Genomic DNA, 18,587 nt, shown 5'->3' on the forward strand with positions numbered 1-18,587 from the left:
AGTCAGAACAAGCAGAACGGGCAGGCCCTGGGTCCCCATATCCCATGCAGACTGGGCAGCTGTTCCCTCTCCTGCCGCAAGGACCAGACCGATTCACTCCCAGTCCCTCTGCTCCCTCCAGCAATGGCCTGGAGAGTGGGGACACCCCTCATGGCCTGACATCGTCCCTCCTTTCAGGTGTGGTGCTCCCCAAATCCCCAGACTGAGCCTGCATGCTGGGCGGGGAAGTGGGGTGGCCGCTGGGAACCAGGGCTCCGACTGGGTCTTTGCTGGGCTGGGCAGCAAAGAGGTGGGGAAGCTAGGGATTGCTGTGCCAGACCCAGCCGTGCATCGGGGCTGCTCCCCTGCTGGGGCGGGAGTGGGGGCAAGGGTTTTCTCTAAGATCTCTGTCACCCAGACTGCAGCTTGGCAGACCCAGGTATTACCACTGCTCTGTCTTTGATCAGATTCACCATGCCCATGTAGCACCTCCTGCTTTAAGGGGCCAGACTGGAAGGAGAAAGAGGCCCTGGACTGCATAGACGCCTTTCTGAAGGGCAATGAACAGGTACCAAGAGCCCTCCTCTGACCTGTCAGCTAGTGCCCTGTCCACATGCACATCTGCCCTTCTCCAGATGATGCATGGATTCTAAGGCCAGACGGAACCACTGTGACCTCCTGTATAACACAGGCCAGGGACCTGCCCCCAAATAATTCCTGTTTAAACTACAGCATTTTAAAAAGTCCCGTCTTGAGTTACAAAAGGTCACCCACCATGCCCCTTGCTCAGTTGTTCCAAAGGTCTATTACTTTCTCTGTTAAAAACGTACATTTCCAGTCTGAATTTGTCTAGCTTCAATTTCCAGCCCCTTGTGGACTTGTGCCCACTGGATTTGGTCAGTCCCTAGTGTGACTGGTTTCCCCCCTTTGAGGTGCCACCTGCTGTACCGGGATACCACCGAGCCCACCTGTTCTGCCAGCCTGGGCCCCCTTTACCTTGTCTTGCTGGGCTAGGCTCACAAGCCTCTTCCAGCCATACACTCAGGCAGGGCCACGCCCAGCTGCAGAAAGACACAGACACTGAGATCAGCTCTGGGAAGACTCAGGTGAAAGGGCTTGTCCCAGTACTCTGCTGCCCACCTCCTTTGGAGTACAGACCCAAAGGTTTTATGAAATTCGCCCCCTCCCTCCATTTGGAGAGAGGTATGCACAACTCTTTGCCCCTCCCCCCAGTTACTAATTGCACAAACTGGGTTATGGTATAAACAAGCAATAAGATTATTAACTACAAGAGGTAGATTGTAAGTGGTTATAAGAGATAGCAAACGGTACAAAGCAGATTTTTGAATTTTTGAATTCAGTCATCAGCCTCAGCAGAGCCATGGGGGCCAGGAGCCCAGAAATAAATATGATCAGCAAAGCCCTGCACCTGGAGAAGATAAAGGTGAGTAAAACACACACTAGGGCTGTGTTACCTGGCGGGTTTAGTGATTGGCCTGGAGATCTCTGCAGATTTGTCTAACTTGAGCTGCCAATCATTGGATCGTGTTAGACGTTTGTCTGTTAGACTGAAGAGCCCATTATCAAATATTTGCTCCCCGTGTAGGTATTTACAGACTGTCATCAAGTCACCCTGTAACCTTCCCTTCATTCAGCTGAACTAATTGAGCTCCTTGAGTCTCTCACTATAAGGCATGTTTCCCAATCCTCCAATCACTCTTGTGGCTCTTCTCTGACCCCTCTCCAGTTTATCAACATTCTGCTTGAATTGTGGGCACCGGACCTGGACACAGGATCCCAGCAGCGGTTGCACCAGTGCCAAATACAGAGGGAAAATAACCTGTCTAACAACTGGAGTTTGCCCTGTTTCTACATCCCAGGATGGCATTAGCCCTTTTGGCCCCAGCGTCGCACTGGGAGCTCATGGGCAGCTGATTACCCTGACTGCTAAGTCTTTTCCGTAGATTTGGCAAGTCTTTGCTCTCCAGCACTGCAGAAAGCTTTCCAGAGATCACCTCCCTTCCCTGAACGTGGGACAGCGTGGGCTGGTGGGTGGTCCAGTGAGCTGGGGCTCAGCACACCTGGGTTCTACTCCCAGTTCTGCAGTAAGACTTTGGGCAAGTCACTTCCCCCTCTGTGCCTCAGTTTCCCTCCCATGCCTTGTCTCTTCTAGTTAGCTCGTGAGTTCTCTGGGGCAGGGACTGGCTCTCACTGTGTGTGTGCAGCACCGGGCACAAGGGGGCCTGATCTCAGGTGGTGTCCCTGGGTGCTAATGCTGATGGAGCCTTTCAGTGCACTGGCACGTGACACTGGGGCACTGACCACAGGCCCTGCACTGCGCTCCCCAGCTGGAGCCCTGCACACCATCAAGTCTGCAGTAGGACGACCTGGCTGCCGAGCCCACATGTTGCAGGCCCTACGCTTTGCTCCCCAGTCGGAGCCTTGCAGGAGCTTGGAGCCCGGCTGGCATTTCCCCACATTGTCTCCCCAGGAGCTGATTCATCATGAGTCCGTCGACTCCCTGACCAACATGGTGCGTCAGCAAGCGATGCTCGCCATCATGGAGCTGAGGTACCAGCCTGCCCGGCCCAGCCCCAGCCAGTGCTGTGTGCAGCCAGACACGCCAGCCTCTTGGCATGGCCAGTTCTCCAGGGCATTCCCCCCTCTGCTCCTCCCCCATCTTCTGATTCCGCCGGGCACGTGGCACCAGATGATGGTGCTGGTGCATGTGGGCTGGCACCAGTGGGTAGATGGTGGAGGATTCTTCGGTGCCTGGCGACCTCTCCACGTGGCCTTATGAAGATGTGGGGGAGGGAGTGAGGGGGTTAGGGACCCCGCAGGCGATGGCTCTGGGGGAGAGGGGCAGTTGGGTGCTGCTGGAGCGGAGCAACCGAAGTCACTGCCAGCTGTGCCAGCTGCGTCACACCGGCAGCTCAGCGACCCCCTGTGGCTGAGAAGTTGGGCAGGCTGAGCCCTGGCACGTGGCACTGCCTGTGCCATGGGGGGCTCTCTCTCAGCGCCGCTGGTGCCCTGCTCTGAGCTTCCCAGAAGCCTGCCCAACAGGCGTCCGGAGGTGGCAGATGCTGCGGGCTGGAGCTGGGCTCTCGCTGTTGGCTCAATAGGTTCCCCAGGATTGGGAGCGGGAGGCAGGGCAGGCGCTGGAGCGGCTCTCCCCATTGGGCACTGGCTTCCTGACAGCGGGGCAGGCGACGGCATTGGCCACGATCCCGTCTCTGCTGGGGCGGAGGGGGGTGATTTGCATCAGCAGTGGGCGTAGCTGTTCCTCACTGGCTGCCACCTGCCACGAGGGGCACAGCTCTGTCCTGCAGGGGACAAGTAGTCACCTGGCACCTCATTGCATGTGCTGGGGCCATGCTCTGGCAGTGGGGGTGAAGGGGTTAATGCTGTCTGGGCTGTCCCCACCTTCCTGCCCCCCTGCACACAGCTGGGTGCCCTGTCCAGCAGGCTGAGAGCTCTGGGCAAGGGGCAGGGCTTGGATCCCTGCCTGGATTCTGCCCTGCTGCGGGCTGATGCAGCATCTCTCTGCTGGCCCGGACTGTGCAGCCGCAGTGCAGATGGCTCTGGTGGGAGGGTCTCTTTGCCCCCAGCGGGACAGGACTGGCAGGCTCCTTTGCACTGTGGCCGCTTGGTTCAGAGGCACTTTGGTGCCAGCAGGCTCTAGTCTCCCGTCCGTGCCGTTTGCGGGATGTCGTTTCTCGGCGAAGCGCAGCAATCTCTGCCCCAGCTGGTGAGTCCTGGTGGGGTCACAGCAGACAGCTGCAGACTACACTAAGTCCCTGCCTGTTGAGACTTGAGAGAAGGCAGCACCAGCTCCCTCCACCGCCCCCTGACCTGTTCTCATCTGCCACCCCCCAGTTGGAGCCCCCTCAGGTGTTTCCATGTCCTGGGAGCCTGACGCCAACATTAGCGCATCAGTCCCGCCTCAGCCCTCCAATCCCCACGTGTCTCTTCTCTTAGCAAAGTGAAGCCACCGCTGCAGGGCCTGGAACAATCCAGCCTGCTCGCCACCTGCTTCTCCAGCGTCTTCTCCCTGCATCCAGCAGAGACCATGCAAGGCGTGGAGGCTGCTATCTACACCGAGGTAAGCCCCAAACCGGCCACGCAGAGCCGCCCCAAACTGAGTGGGAATCCTGCCGGTCGCTCGTGTACCTGTCCCCTGGGTAACCTGGCACTGGCACATGAGTGTAATAATCACAGCTCCTCGGCAGGACTTCAGCTCAGGACCTGCAGCACCAAAGCACAGGCCCCACCGCTGCAGATAAAGGAGTAACTCCCTCATAGGGTAGCAGTAGTAGGCATTTCTCCTTCACATGCACCAACAATCAGTGGGGAACAGACACTCCCTTCACAAGCACATTCATCCCCAGTGCGTGATTGGGGGCACAGGCCTGCGATCGTCTGCTTCAGACGCACACAGGCCAGGGGAACCGAAGCTTGGCTGGAAATCTCCCCTCCAAATGTGCAGTCCTTTCTGACTCTTCCAGTGGGTTAGACTGCATGCAGTGGCCTTTCTGGGGACAGCAAAGGCAGGTGGTGTCCTGTTGCCAGGAGTTTGCAGTAGGTCCCCTGTGGGTACGAGTGAGTGGGTGAGCTGGAATACCAGGGGCTGCCGTGCTCTGGGGGGTGTCACATGCCAGGGCATTGGTTCAGTGTCTGGATGGGTAACGCCACTTGCTCTGGTATCTCCTCTGTTCTGCACACAGACTCTGAGAGCCATGGATGAGATGCTGAAGGCCTTGGTGTGTGAGGATCAGGAGCCCAACCTTCTGGTGGTGGAGAACATCTTGGAGGTCTGGAGGCGTGGGGGCAGGAAGGGGACTAGTCCTGTAGCTGGGGTGGGGCTCAGGGACCAAGGCTCCATTTAATCCCAAGCATGGGACATTCTCCCCTCCCCTCCCCCCCCCGGTGCCTTTGGCTCTCAAAGTACGTTCTATACAGAGGTTCTTGGGCTGGAGGGCCAAGTGCCCCCACTATATCTGAAAAACGTCTGCACGGGTTGGGGGTGGAGGAGTGCAGGATCTGCCGTGTTCTCCACTGAGCCCCCATCTGACCCTGGCATTCATTTGTGTTCACCATGGGCCCCACCAACCTGGCCAGAGCCCAGAGCTAGATTTCCCCCAACGTTCTAGTTCTGGGGCCACAGGAAGTAGATTCTGTGGGTGGTTTGTGCTCCAAAAAGAGGGAAATGTCCTTGACAGAGATTCGGTCTCCTCGATTCCAGAGCCTGGGAAGAGGGAACACAGAAGTGCAGGGCTGGAAGGGATCTCAAGAGGTCATCTACTCCACCCCCTGCACTGAGGCAGGGCCAAGTATTCCTAGACTGTCCCTGATGAGTGTTTGTCCAGCCTGTTTTTTAAAATCTCCGTGATGGGGAGTCCACCACTTCCCTAGGTCACCTGTTCCAGTGCTTAGCCACCCTTAGATTTTTTCCTAATATTTAACGTAAATCTCCCTTGCTGCAGATTAAGCCCATTACTTCTTGTCCTACCTTCAGGGGACATGGAGAACAATTCGTCACCATCCTCTGTATAACAGCCCTTAACATATCTGAAGACTGTTACCAGGTGCCCCCTCCGTCTTCTCAAGACGAAACATGCCCAGTTTGTTCAACCTTTCTTCACAGGTCAAGTTTTCTAAACCGCTGATCCCTTTTGTTGCTGTCCTCTGAACTGGCCCCAGTTTGTTCACAAACAAGTACATCTAACAACCATACTGTAAACTCAGGCCAATAACCCCCTCCCCAAAACCAAAACTAAACAAACTAACCCCCTGGAAGAGTAAAAATAAACCAGGCAGAAGGGCAGCAGCACCATGGGGCTCGCCAGTTGATTGCACTGAATGCAGCATGTATGATTACCAGCCCTATGGGCAGGTAGCATATGTGGGCATTTAGCCCAAGGAGCTACTGGCCCTCGGAGACCAGGAGGCCAGAGGGGCTGAACTGGTGGAGCCAAGGGAGACAGCGAGGTACATAGAGGAGACTTTTAGGGACACAGTACAGTGGTCCCACCCCCAGTCTGACAGCCTCTGTGCTGCTGAGGAGGGTGAAAGTTTCGGGGAAGGAGAACATCGAGCTAGAGCAGAGGGAGACGATCCCATAGTTGGGACCCACCTTCCAGATGAAGTCATGATGTCCTCTCAAATTGAGGTAGGAACCCCAGTTACAAAGAAAAGCCTGGTAATAATAATGGGGGATTCAATCAATAGACATATAAGCAGTTTGGTTTGTGATGGCTGGGAGAACCACATGGTAAATTAACTGCCTGGTGCAAAGGTTGCAGCTCTCACGAGACATCCAGACAGACTTATGTGCCCTGTGGTATGTAACCTGAACTCGACCATCTCATGGTCACTGCCTCCCAGGTTCCCATCTACTTTTGCTTCCCCTACTAATTCTTCCCTGTCTGTGAGCAGCAGGTCAAGAAAAGCTCTGCCCCTAGTAGGTTCCTCCAGCACTTGCACCAGGAAATTGTCCCCTACACTTTCCAAAAACTTCCTGGATTGTCGGTGCACCGCTGTATTGCTCTCCCAGCAGATATCAGGGTGATTAAAGTCTCCCATGAGAACCAGGGCCTGCGATCTAGCAACTTCTGCTAGTTGCTAGAAGAAAGCCTCGTCCACCTCATCCCCCTGGTCTGGTGGTCTATAGCAGACTCCGACCACGACATCACCCTTGTTGCTCACACTTCTCAACTTTATCCAGAGACTCTCAGATTTTTCTGCAGTTTCATACCGGAGCTCTGAGCAGTCATACTCCTCTCTTACATACAAGACTGGCTGAGCTCCCTCCTCGGCATTTCCTGGAGGGCAGCAGGGCACCTAAAGTTCGGCATAGCCTAACAATGTCCAAGCCCCCTTTGTGACTCTCCCCCTCTCTGGACCTAAGTACCCATCTGTGCATTGGGGGGAAGGCGGAGGGTAAATACAGGCAGGGATGAGGTGCTCAGATACTGCAGCGACGGGGCAGTCCTAGAAATAGTGAGTGAATGGGGTTCATTGGGACTTCTTGCCTGTGTCTGGAGGCTCCCCCATTTGTGGAGGGCAGCAGGGATGTTTAGTGAGGGTTGCTGGTTGTTCCTGCTAGTCCCCTGCCTCCCGCCTCCCAGCCTGCTTGTCACAGGCCGAGAGGTACAGCGCTGGCTTGGTCTGCTGGGGCTCTCCAGAGCGCTGTGGCTCTGACCTCCATTTCCTTCCTTTCAATTTTAGACCTCAAAGGCTTGCAGCAGGACAGCAACTCCTCGGTCCAAAGCTTCTCAGACCATCCTCATCCTGGAGGAGTTCAAGAACCACCCTCCAGCCCGCTGCAGCCTACGGACATTCTTTCATAGGATAACAAGAATGTGCACTAAGGAGAGCCCGGTCATTGAAGCTGCCCTGCTGCCCTAGCTCTGGGAAAAGCCAGCCTCCCTTCCCTGGGAGTTTCTTCCCCATTAGCCGCCTGCCCTGCGCAGCCATGTGAGTAGTTAACTGCTCGATAGCTTTCATCACCATGTACTTTTTGACAGGTTTCCCTGCACTGTGTAGCATTTACGACCCGCCCTCCATCCCTGTTTCCGGTCGTGTATGGTTTTGGCGCCGTCGGCCATTTTGAAATTTATTTTGTATTATTTTTCTGTGTTTGGCCGGGGGAAGGTTGTGTTTTGACATATTTAGAGAAAAAGTATGAATGAGTAGAAAGAGAGACTGTAAGGGGTTCATGGCTCCCTCTCCGTCCGTCTGGGTGGGAGACCACGCCCTTTGCTATGATAGTTCTGGGTACCTTGGTTCAAGGGAAAATTAGCTCAGTGTTAATGGTTCTAGCCTGCAGTCAGGCCAAGTAATGGTAGAGAGTCTGTTTGCCCGGGGCCCTCAATCAGGGCAGAGCAGCAATTGAGTAGGGGCTCTGGCCTATGGTCAGGCAGGTAGAGCACCAGAAGGTCCATTTGCCTGGCCCTTGATCAGGGCGGGGCAGCAAGCAAGTAGGGGGGCTCTGGCCTACAGTCCGGCAGAGCTGTCGCAGTCTAGGGGAGGTTAGCTCTCTGGTGGGAGAGTCAGCACAACTGTCTGTCGTCTGGATTCAGGCGGGTGCCAGACCAATGCAGGCCTCCTGACAACCAGGTGAGGAGGCTACCACTCCTGACGTTGGGGTGGTGGGGGTAGAGGAACCCAGGCCCTCCCGCTCCACTGCGTCCCAGCCCAGGGCCCTAACTGCGGTGGAGTTGTCCGCCACTGGGTCAGCGGCAAAAGTCCAACCGCAACATGCTGGCCGGCTTGTAGTCAATAACACAGCTGAATCCGATTTGGCTTCCTTGGGCTCCTTCCTACACTCGATTCCATGTGTACATAGATGGATATAGTTAGATAGAGGGGTTGTATGGGGATAGAGAGATAGATAGAGGGTTTGTATGGGGATAGATAGATAGAGGGGGTGTATGGGGATAGATAGATGTGGGAGTGTATGGGGATCGATAGATAGATGGGGGTGTGTGGGGATAGATAGATCGATATATAGATAGAGGGGGTGTATGGAGATAGATTAGATAGATAGAGGGGGTGTACGGGGATAGATAGATAAATAGAGAGATAGATAGATAGATGTGTTGTATGGAGATAGATAGATAGATAGATAGATAGAGGGGGTGTATGGGGATAGAGAGATAGATAGAGGGGGTGTATGGGGATAGATAGATAGAGGGGGAGTATGTAGATAGATAGATAAATGGGGGTGTATGCAGATAGATAAATAGATGTGGTATATGGGGATAGATAGATGGGGTGTATGTAGATAGATAGATAGATAGATAGATAGATAGATAGATAGATAGATAGATAGATAGATAGATAGATAGAGGGGGTGTATGGGGATAGATAGATGTGTTGTATGGAGATAGGTAGATAGATGTATGTGGTGTATGCGGATAGATAGATAGATAGATAGATGTGGTATATGCGGATAGATAGATAGATAGAGGGGGTGTATGGGGATAGATAGATAGATAGGGGGGTATATGTAGATAGACAGATAGATGGGGTATATGGGGATAGATAGATAGATGGGTGTATGGGGATGGATAGATAGATAGATAGATAGAGGGGGTGTATGGGGGTAGATAGATAGAGGGGGTGTATGGGGGTAGATAGAGAGAGGGGTTGTGTATGGGGATAGATAGATAGATAGATAGATGTGGTGTATGGGGATAGATAGATAGATAGAGGGGGTGTATGGGGGTAGATAGATAAATAGAGGGGGAGTATGTAGATAGATAGATAAATAGATAGATAAATGGAGGGTGTATGTAGATAGATAAATAGATGTGGTATATGGGGATGGATAGATAGATAGATGGGGTGTATGCGGATAGATAGATAGATAGAGAGAGAGATAGATAGAGGGGAAGTATGTAGATAGATAGAGGGGGTGTATGGGGATAGATAGATAAATAGATAGACAGATGTGGTGTATGGAGATAGATAGATAGATGTATGTGGTGTATGGGGATAGATAGATAGATAGATAGATAGATAGAGGAGGTGTATGGGGGTACATAGAGAGAGGGGTTGTGTATGGGGATAGATAGATAGATGTGGTGTATAGGGATAGATAGATAGATAGATAGATAGATAGATAGATAGATAGATAGATAGAGGGGGTGTATGGGGATAGATAGATGGATAGATGGATAGATAGATAGATAGATAGATAGATAGATAGATAGATAGATAGATAGATAGAAGGGGTGTATGGGGATAGATAGATAAATAGATAGATGTGGTGTATGGGGATAGATAGATAGATAGAAAGATAGATGTGGTGTATGGAGATAGATAGATGTGGGGGTGTATGGGGGTAGATAGAGAGAGGGGTTGTGTATGGGGATAGATAGATAGATGTGGTGTATGTGAAGAGAGAAAGAGGGAGAGAGAGAACCCCATTGGCTTTAAGCCCTTTTACATTTTATGGGACTTTTCTGTAATCTCAGCTCCTTGAACTTTTTCATGGTCCAAAGCAAACAACAACCCTGGAACCCATGTACACACAGAATGGTCGTGTAGGAAGGAGCCCAGGGAAGCCAAATCAGATTCAGCTGTGTCATTGACTACAAGCCGGCCAGTGTGTTGCAGTCGGATTTTCCCCACTGACCCAGTGGCAGGCCACTCCGCTTCTATTAGGGCCCTGGGATGGGACGTAGGTGAGCGGGAGGGCCTGCGTTCCCCTACCTCCGGCAACCCAACATCAGGAGTGGTAGCCTCCTGACCTGGTTGTCAGGAGACCTGCACTGGTCTGGCTCCCACCTGAATCTGGACGCCAGACGGTTGTGCTGACTCTCCCACCAGAGAGGTAACCTCCCTCAGACTGCCACAGCTCTGCTGGACTGTAGGCCAGAGCCCCCCTACTTGCTTGCTGCCCCACCCTGATCAGTGGCCAGGCAAATGGACCTTCTGTTGCTCTGCCTGCCTGCCTGTAGGCCACAGCCCCTTCTCGATTGCTGCCCCGCCCTGATTGAGGGCTCTGGGCAAAACCCCAGGCGGCAGGCCTAGATAAAGGCCTACTGTAGCAGGGTGGCTACCCCGCTCCTGCCTGAGGGGTTTAAAACAGCCCTGGCAGAGGGCTGGGGCTAAGGGAAAAGCTACTGGGCTGATTGGGGAAGTAGCCACAGCTGGGCCATGCCCCAATCAGGCCCCAGCTGGCCTGTATAAGAAGGCTGGCACTGCTGTGTGTCCCTGTTATGGCCTCGGTCCTTCATGGCCTTGGAGACCTTTTCTAATACTTTGCCATTTCTTTTACTGCTACGGAGTTCAGCTAGTACTGATTCATCTCCGTCTATGGCGAACAGATCCCGTACCTCCCGTTCAGTCCATGCTGGAGCTCTTTTGCGATCCTGGGACTCCATCACGGTTACCTGTGCTGATGAGCTCTGCGTGGTTACCTGTGCTCTCCACGCTGGGCAAACAGGAAATGAAATTCAAACGTTCGTGGGTCTTTTCCTGTCTACCTGGTCAGTGCATCTGAGTTGAGAGTGCTGTCCAGAGCGGTCACAATAAAGCACTGTGGGATAGCTCCCGGAGGCCAATAACGTCGAATTCCGTCCACACTATCCCAATTCCGACCCGCAAAGGCTGATTTTATCGCTAATCCCCTCGTCTAAGGTGGTGTAAAGAAACCGGTTTAAAGGGCCCTTTAAGTCGAAAGAAAGGGCTTTGTCGTGTGAACGTATCCAGGCTTAATTCGATTTAACGCTGCTAAAGTCGACCTAAACTCGTAGTGTAGACCAGGCCTGAGTGCAGAGAGAGAAGGGCCTGGCTGCAGGGAGTTAAACAGGGTACCTGAGTGGAGGAGGGCTGGGGAAAGGCTGAGGAGCTGGGGAGCTCCAGCCTGGATAGCCCCAGGCTGTGGCCTGGTAATAGGCCAAAGGGTACTGGGGGTTGCAGAGGGTAGCCCAGGGCTAGGCCAAGGCAGCAGGTCCGAACCCAACCTTGCCGATGATGAGTGGCCTATACTGCAGTCTGCCCCAGAGAGTGGGGGCTAGCTGGTGACTGGCAGTGGCCTTATCCTGAGGTGAGGTGGGGTTAGTGGGTGGGGGTTCCCCTGGGAGGGGAGACCTAGCCTGTGTGGGTACTGCCAGGGGGCAGCACCCAGAGCAAGGGGCACCGGGGTCCTGGGAGGGACACGGGAGCCTGAGTGCAGAGGATAGGCGGATCACTGGCCTGCAGAGGGCGCTCCAGAGGCTGGAGAGCTAATTCCCTGGACGACCAGCAGGAGGCGCCGCAGGGGTGAGTCCGGATACTCTTACACCTACAAAAGGTACTGGGGCTGCAGAGGGGCAGCCCAGAGATAGGCAGAGGCAGCTGGTCCAACCCCCCTTGCCGATGATGCGTGGTTTATATACTGCAGTCCGCCCCAGTGAGCGGGGGCTAGACAGTGACTGGCAGTAGCCACTGAAGCAAGGTGTGGTTAGAGGGTTGGGGGTTCCCCTGGACACCCAGATAGTGGGTTACTGCCGGGGGCAGGACCCTGACGTAGAGGGGCACCAGGGTCTGGGAGGTACACCGGGACCAGCGGCAGGCGAGACATTGGCCTGTAGAGGGCACTTAGAGGGCACTTAGAGGCCGGAAGAGATCATCCCTCACCGGTGAATCGTTGCCCTGCGACACAGACTCTCTATCTTTGCTCGGTCTGACTGCAGGCCTGAACTATTAACACTGAGCTAATTTTCCCCTGAAGCAAGGTATCTCAGAAGTATCATAGCGAGGGGTGTTGTCTCCTGCCCAGACGGACGGGGAGGGAGCTGCAAACCTCTTACAGCCTCTCTTTCAAGTCTTTCATACTTTTTCTCTAAATATGTCAAAACACAAGCACGCAACCTTCCCCCGGCCAAACACAGAAAAATGGAGACGGCGCCGGCAATGGGGACGGGGTGTGGAAACCTGTCAAAAACTATATGGTGATGAAAGCTATCGAGCGGTTACCTACTCACATGGGGTTGTCAGGGAGGGGTAGTACCTCTGATGGGGGAGCAGTCGTACTCCTAGGAGTAGCTCATCCACTTTGGTCCCCACTTGACAACACCCAGCTCTCAGCTGCGGCTCCAAGTAGCTGTCAGCATGCGATAGCGGCCACACCCTGGAGACCGTCTCAACTGGCGGGCTAAACCAGGTGAGGGTAGCCGATGAGTATGAGACTCTCGGTGAGTTAGGGCCTGTCTACCCATTGCATGCGAAGGCTGGATCCGGCTGACTGAGGCAACCTGGTTCAACCTGGTTCAATGGTCAGGAAGGCAATGACAGCAAGCGTTGTGGAACGCTTAAGAGCACGACAAGACACGTAGGCGTCCTGGTCATCCACTGCGCCCTGCCCTATCTCCAGCCGTCTCGACTTCTGTCCTGCCACTGGATACAGATAGGAACTGGGAAGAGAGAGTGAGGCTGACGTCGCGCAACTCTCCCTCACTTTAATCCAATTCACGCGCAAGTCTCGACATAATATCATATCATATTACATCATATCAAGTCCTGTGGCGATGGGCAAGCAACGAAGCAGCAGGTGTGGATACACGGAGCTGTAGCCGCGGACCTGCACATAGGCGGCTCAGGCATAATGGTCGTTCTTCACTGACCGAAGCAGCAGTGGAGCTTGGCATCTTCTTGAGCGACTGAGCAGCCCTATTCAGGATTGCACTGCTCACCTCCGTAGAATGAGGAGGGGGCTAGAAAAGGTGCCCTAAACATTGCCAGCTTCACCTTACCCTGGCCAGCATACCGTGGCTGGCGGGAATCCCACAAAAGCGGTCGAACAAAAACAAAACTTAGAGTGACACCGATCACTATTGGCACATGGAATGTGCACACGTTACTGGACAATATCACGGCAGACAGACCGGAGAGAAGAACAGCACTTGTCGCTAGAGAGCTCGCACGCTACAACATTGACATTGCAGCCCTTAGCGAAACTCGCCTTGCTAATGAAGGACAGCTGTCCGAGTCAGGCAGTGGCTATACATTCTTCTGGAGTGGCCGCAGCAGTGACGAGCGTCGCGAATCTGGAGTTGGCTTCGCCATCAAGAATCATCTTGTTTGGAAACTTGCCAGTTCCCCCAAGGGTATGAATGACCGGCTCATGACAATGCAGCTTCCGCTTCAAAAAGGAAAACAAGCTATTTTGATCAGCGCATATGTTCCTACAATGACCAACCCAGAGGATGTGAAGGATAAATTCTACTAAGAATTAGATACTCTGCTATCGTCAGTGCACTGCATAGACAAGCTGATTCTGTTTGGCGATTTTAACACAAGAGTCGGATGCGATGCCGCAGCCTGGGATGGAGTCATCGGGAAAAATGGAGTGGGAAAGCGTAACAGCAATGGCCTGTTACTGCTGAAAACTTGTGCAGCACATGACCTTCTGATCAGCAATACGGTCTTCCGCCTTCCTACCCGTAACAGGACTTCGTGGATATATCCCCGTTCCAAGCACTGGCATTTGATCGATTATGTCATCATCAGGAGAAGGGACAGACAAGATGTCAGGGTTACAAAAACTATGTGTGGCGCTGACTGTTGGATGGATCATAGGCTCATAGTATCCAAAATGAAGCTCCGTATCATGCTGAAGAGACGACCACAAGGCTGTAAGGCTCTCAAAAGGATCAACGTGTCGAAGCTGAAGAACAGCCACATCACTGAAAATCTAGCGGAAGACCTAGAGAATGAGCTTGCTGATCTTCGTATTGAGGATGACGCTGAGAAAGACTGGGAGCGATTCCGCAACACTGTCCATACAGCTGCATCGAAGATATTGGAGCCCTCCACATGCAGGCAGCAAGACTGGTTTGACGAAAATGATGCAGAAATCCAGGCCTTACTTGCTGAGAAGCACCGCCTGCATCATGCATATCAAAACGATCCATCCTCAGCGGCAAAGAAGACCGCCTTTATCAACGTTCACAGAACAGTACAGAACCAACTGCGCAAAATGCGGGACTTGTGGCTGAGCGTCAAAGCAGACGAAACACAGGCATATGCGGACAGGAACGACTATAAGCAGTTTTATGAAGCCCTCAACACACTCTATGGTCCACCGTCTTCTGGGAGCTTTCCCCTCCTGAACTCTGATGGTACTGTGCTCCTTACAGAGAAGACGCAGATTCTCCAGAGATGGGCTGAACACTTTGAAGCAATTCTCAATCGCCCCTCAGTCATCAGTGATGAGGCCATTGACAAGATGCCCCAGGTTGCAGTCAATGACTCCATGGATGCTTCACCAGAAGAGGACGAAGTGAAGAAAGCTATCAATCAGCTGTCAAGTGGCAAAGCCCCAGGGTCAGATGCCATACCAGCAGAGGTGTACAAAGTTGGTGGACCCGTGCTGCTGCGGAAACTCACTGAGCTGTTTCAGTCCTTCTGGAAGCAGGGAACAATTCCACGAGAATTTAGAGACGCATCCATCTTGCACCTCTATAAGAGGAAGGGCAATCGCCAGGTATGCGACAATCACCCTGGAATCTCGCTGCTTTCTACAGCGGGGAACGTTCTTGCACGGGTTCTGTTGAACCGATTGATCACTCACCTGGAGAAGGGCTTACTGCCAGAATCACGGTGTGGCTTCTGCAAGGGATGTGAGACTATTGACATGATCTTCGCTGTGCGTCAGCTACAGGAGAAATGTCAAGAGCAGAATCATGAACTCTACACAACTTCTGTGGACCTCACGAAAGCATTTGACTCTGTCAGTCGCCAGGGGCCTGTGGAGGACCATGTCGAAATTTGGCTGTCCAGACAGATTTATACGAATGGTACGTCAATTTCATCACGGTATGATGGCTCGTGTCCTGGATGACGGTGAAACATCTGAGGCCTTCCCAGTCACCAACGGCGTCAAGCAAGGGTGTGTTTTAGCACCCACTTTGTTCAGCATGATATTCTCTGCCACTCTGACTGACGCCTTTCAACACTGCTCTGAAGGAGTAGGCATGAAGTATAGAACTGATGGGAAACTATTCAATCTGAGGCGACTGCATGCCATCACCAAGGTGAAGGAAACTGTATTTCAAGACTTTCTCTTTGCTGATGATTGTGCTCTGAATGCTAGTACAGAGCCAGAAATGCAAGCCAATATGGACAAGTTTTCAACTGCATGCAACAACTTCGGTCTCACCATTAACATCAAGAAGACTGAGGTAATGCACCAGCCAGCTCCCCACGCTCCGTACTCAGAACCGTCCATCACTGTAAATGGACAGAGACTTCAGACAGTGGACCACTTCATGTACCTGAGCAGTACCCTTTCCCGAGCAGTGTCAATCGATGATGAAGTAAACTGCAGAATTGCTAAAGCCAGCTCTGCATTTGGCCAATTGCGCTTCAACGTTTGGGAACGTCGAGGGATCAGCCTACCAACGAAGCTGAAGGTCTACCGAGCAGTGGTGCTTCCAACTCTGCTGTACGCCTGCGAGACGTGGACTGTCTATCGGAGTCATGCACGAAGGCTCAATCACTTCCACATTTCCTGTCTGCGAAAGCTTCTAAAAATCAGATGGCAGGACAAAGTGCCTGATACTGATGTCCTTACTAGAGCCAGTCTGCCGTCAGTTCACACATTGCTGATGAGAGCCCAGACCAGGTGGGCCGGACATGTCATGAGAATGTCAGACGAACGCATTCCTAAACAGCTCTTCTACGGAGAACTCACTCAGGGAAAGCACTCCCATGGAGGACAAAAGAAGCGGTTCAAGGACACGCTGAAGACCTCTTTGAAGTCCTTGGAGATCAACACCGCCACATGGGAAACCTTCACACTGAACCATCCAGCATGGCGCAGCCTCATTCACACAGGCAGTAATACCTCTGAGGCGAGGCGTATTGCTGAGGCTGAAAAAAAGCGTGAGCTGCGCAAGTCCAGAGCTGCTTGTACATCATCGACAGTGCCATTACATGTCTGCCCGACATGTGACAGGACATTCCATGCCCGAATCGGACTGATCAGTCATCTTCGGACGTACAGAGCCCGGTCATCGAAAGAATGAGTTGTTGAGGTCTTCATCGATAACGACGGACGAACATCACTCACATGCAATCCCCCACCCTGTACACAGCAATCCTCTGTTTCATTTTGATGTACTTCAATGCTTTTATTCATTTTATTGATTAAATAATTGTAATTACCGTAATACATCAAGGTATAAAAGATCTACACATCTTGTCCTGTACACAGAACACAGACCGCTCCAATGGATCCCACAACCCAAACAGCAAGAAAGCCGTAGCAAGCCTTAACATCTCCAAAATCATATCAGGGCAGGAAAATGCACCTGCTGTTTGCAACACTTGTACAGTATAGACACAGGGTAAGGGCTAGACCAAGTGACCACGATTAGTCCTGCTCCATCTCTACTGTCTGGGTTTCCATCTACAGCTGTTCACACTGGAAATGCAGGACGGGGTAAGGTTAGCCCATCACCAAAAGAACCTTAATGTAAAGCAGTGCTCCTGCCAGTGCCTGGTGGGGATCATGCAGACAGACTACACCCCAGGCTGGGCATTGTCCCAGGGTAAAGCAGGGCTGTAGTAGAAGGTGGAGGAGCCCCTGGACGAACAGGGTGAAGCATGGGACAATTCAGCTAAGAATTGCGGGGCTGGGCACCAGAAGAATCTCCTGGTGGAACTTTGGGGTATGGCAGGGAAGGGTGGAACGAGTCCCGCTCTGGGTCAGTCCCAGTGCCATTGGCCCACTGCCTTTGAAGAGGCCACCGATGAAGGCCACTTGTCCTAGTCCCATGGGTCCCGCAACCCAGCTCTCCCCGGAGAGAAACTTTGCCTTGGAATCTTAAAGCAAGTGACTTTGTTGTTAGGGCTGAAGGGGGTGGTGGGATGGGAGACGCTGTCAGCTCAGAGAAAAATCTGACCCTTGTGCTCTTTGGGGGATCGTACCTGAAATGGGGGTCAGCGGGAAGTGGAAGGGCTGAGTGTAAAGGACCAGGAAGGAAACAGGGTCCTGGGAGAGGGTCAGTGCCAGGCCATCCCGTTGCTCATGAGACTCCACCTTCCAAATAGTATGGCCCCAGGTCTGTAACCCTTTCGCTGGGGAGCACTGACAAGTGAAGGCCCCTGCCTCAGGCACCCATCCCTGCCCAACATAAGGGCTGCAGAATGGAGCCCCCAGCAGGGGGGTTACTACTGTGTCCTGAGGAGCATGAGGGATGGGACCGCTCGGAACCACAGGCTTCCCCCAAGGCTTTGGGGGCTAAAGGAGTCGGCTTCTGAACTGGACCCTGTGCCCTGTCACCAGTGATTAGTGGGAACGGGGCTAGCACTCTGGCTCTACGGTGCTAACAGCTAATGGGGGGTCTGAAAGGGGTGAGCCGTGGGGTGCTAGACCTTAGTCAGCCCTGCCCCTGCAGCACACATGGTAGCAGATGGGACAGAGTGAGTCCCAGCTCCAGGAGGATACCGCAGCCAGTGCTGCGAACGGAGCTGCATGGCCCGTACAGCCAGGAGAGGACAAGGGTGGAGTATTGGGGCGGGGGGGGCGGGGAGGGGGGGAGAGTCTGGCGGGAGTCTAGAGAGTAAGCAGAGCAAATAGTGCAGCAACCGCGAGTTCAATTGTCTCCACTGTCAGTTAGGGCCTGGGCCTGGCCCCCCTGGAGAGATCTGCATGAGCAGGGGCTGCACCGACAGCAGGTAAGGGAACAGGGCCCCTGGGTGCCATGCTAGGGGTACATGCAGTGCCCTGCAGTGTAAACAGAAAGGAAAGTCATTCCAGGCAGCTCAGACTTTAACTTGCATCATTTCACCATCCGTCTGCAGGAGGCGCCATTACTGCCGTGGCCTTGAGGGCTACCTGCGCTGACCTGTCCCTCCCATTGAAGGCCAGTGGAGCCACTCCCTGAATTCAAACCCCCTTCACGTGCAGTGCGTAGGGGAAGGCAGCCAATGGCCTGTCAAGTCTTGGATGGTTTCAGGGCCAGAAAGGGGGCTGGAGAGAGAGGAGGTGGGAGCAGGGTGGGGAGAGGTTGGTGGTCAGATGCAGATGCCATTTGTAAGGGTGTAGGTTACGCAACCATAAATGAGTGTGTGTCTATGGGCCTGACTCTCGCGGCCCCACAGACACTGCA

The sequence above is a fragment of the Chrysemys picta genome, chromosome 20 (assembly GCF_011386835.1).
Source record: "Chrysemys picta bellii isolate R12L10 chromosome 20, ASM1138683v2, whole genome shotgun sequence".
NCBI classification, from domain to species: Eukaryota; Metazoa; Chordata; order Testudines; family Emydidae; genus Chrysemys; species Chrysemys picta.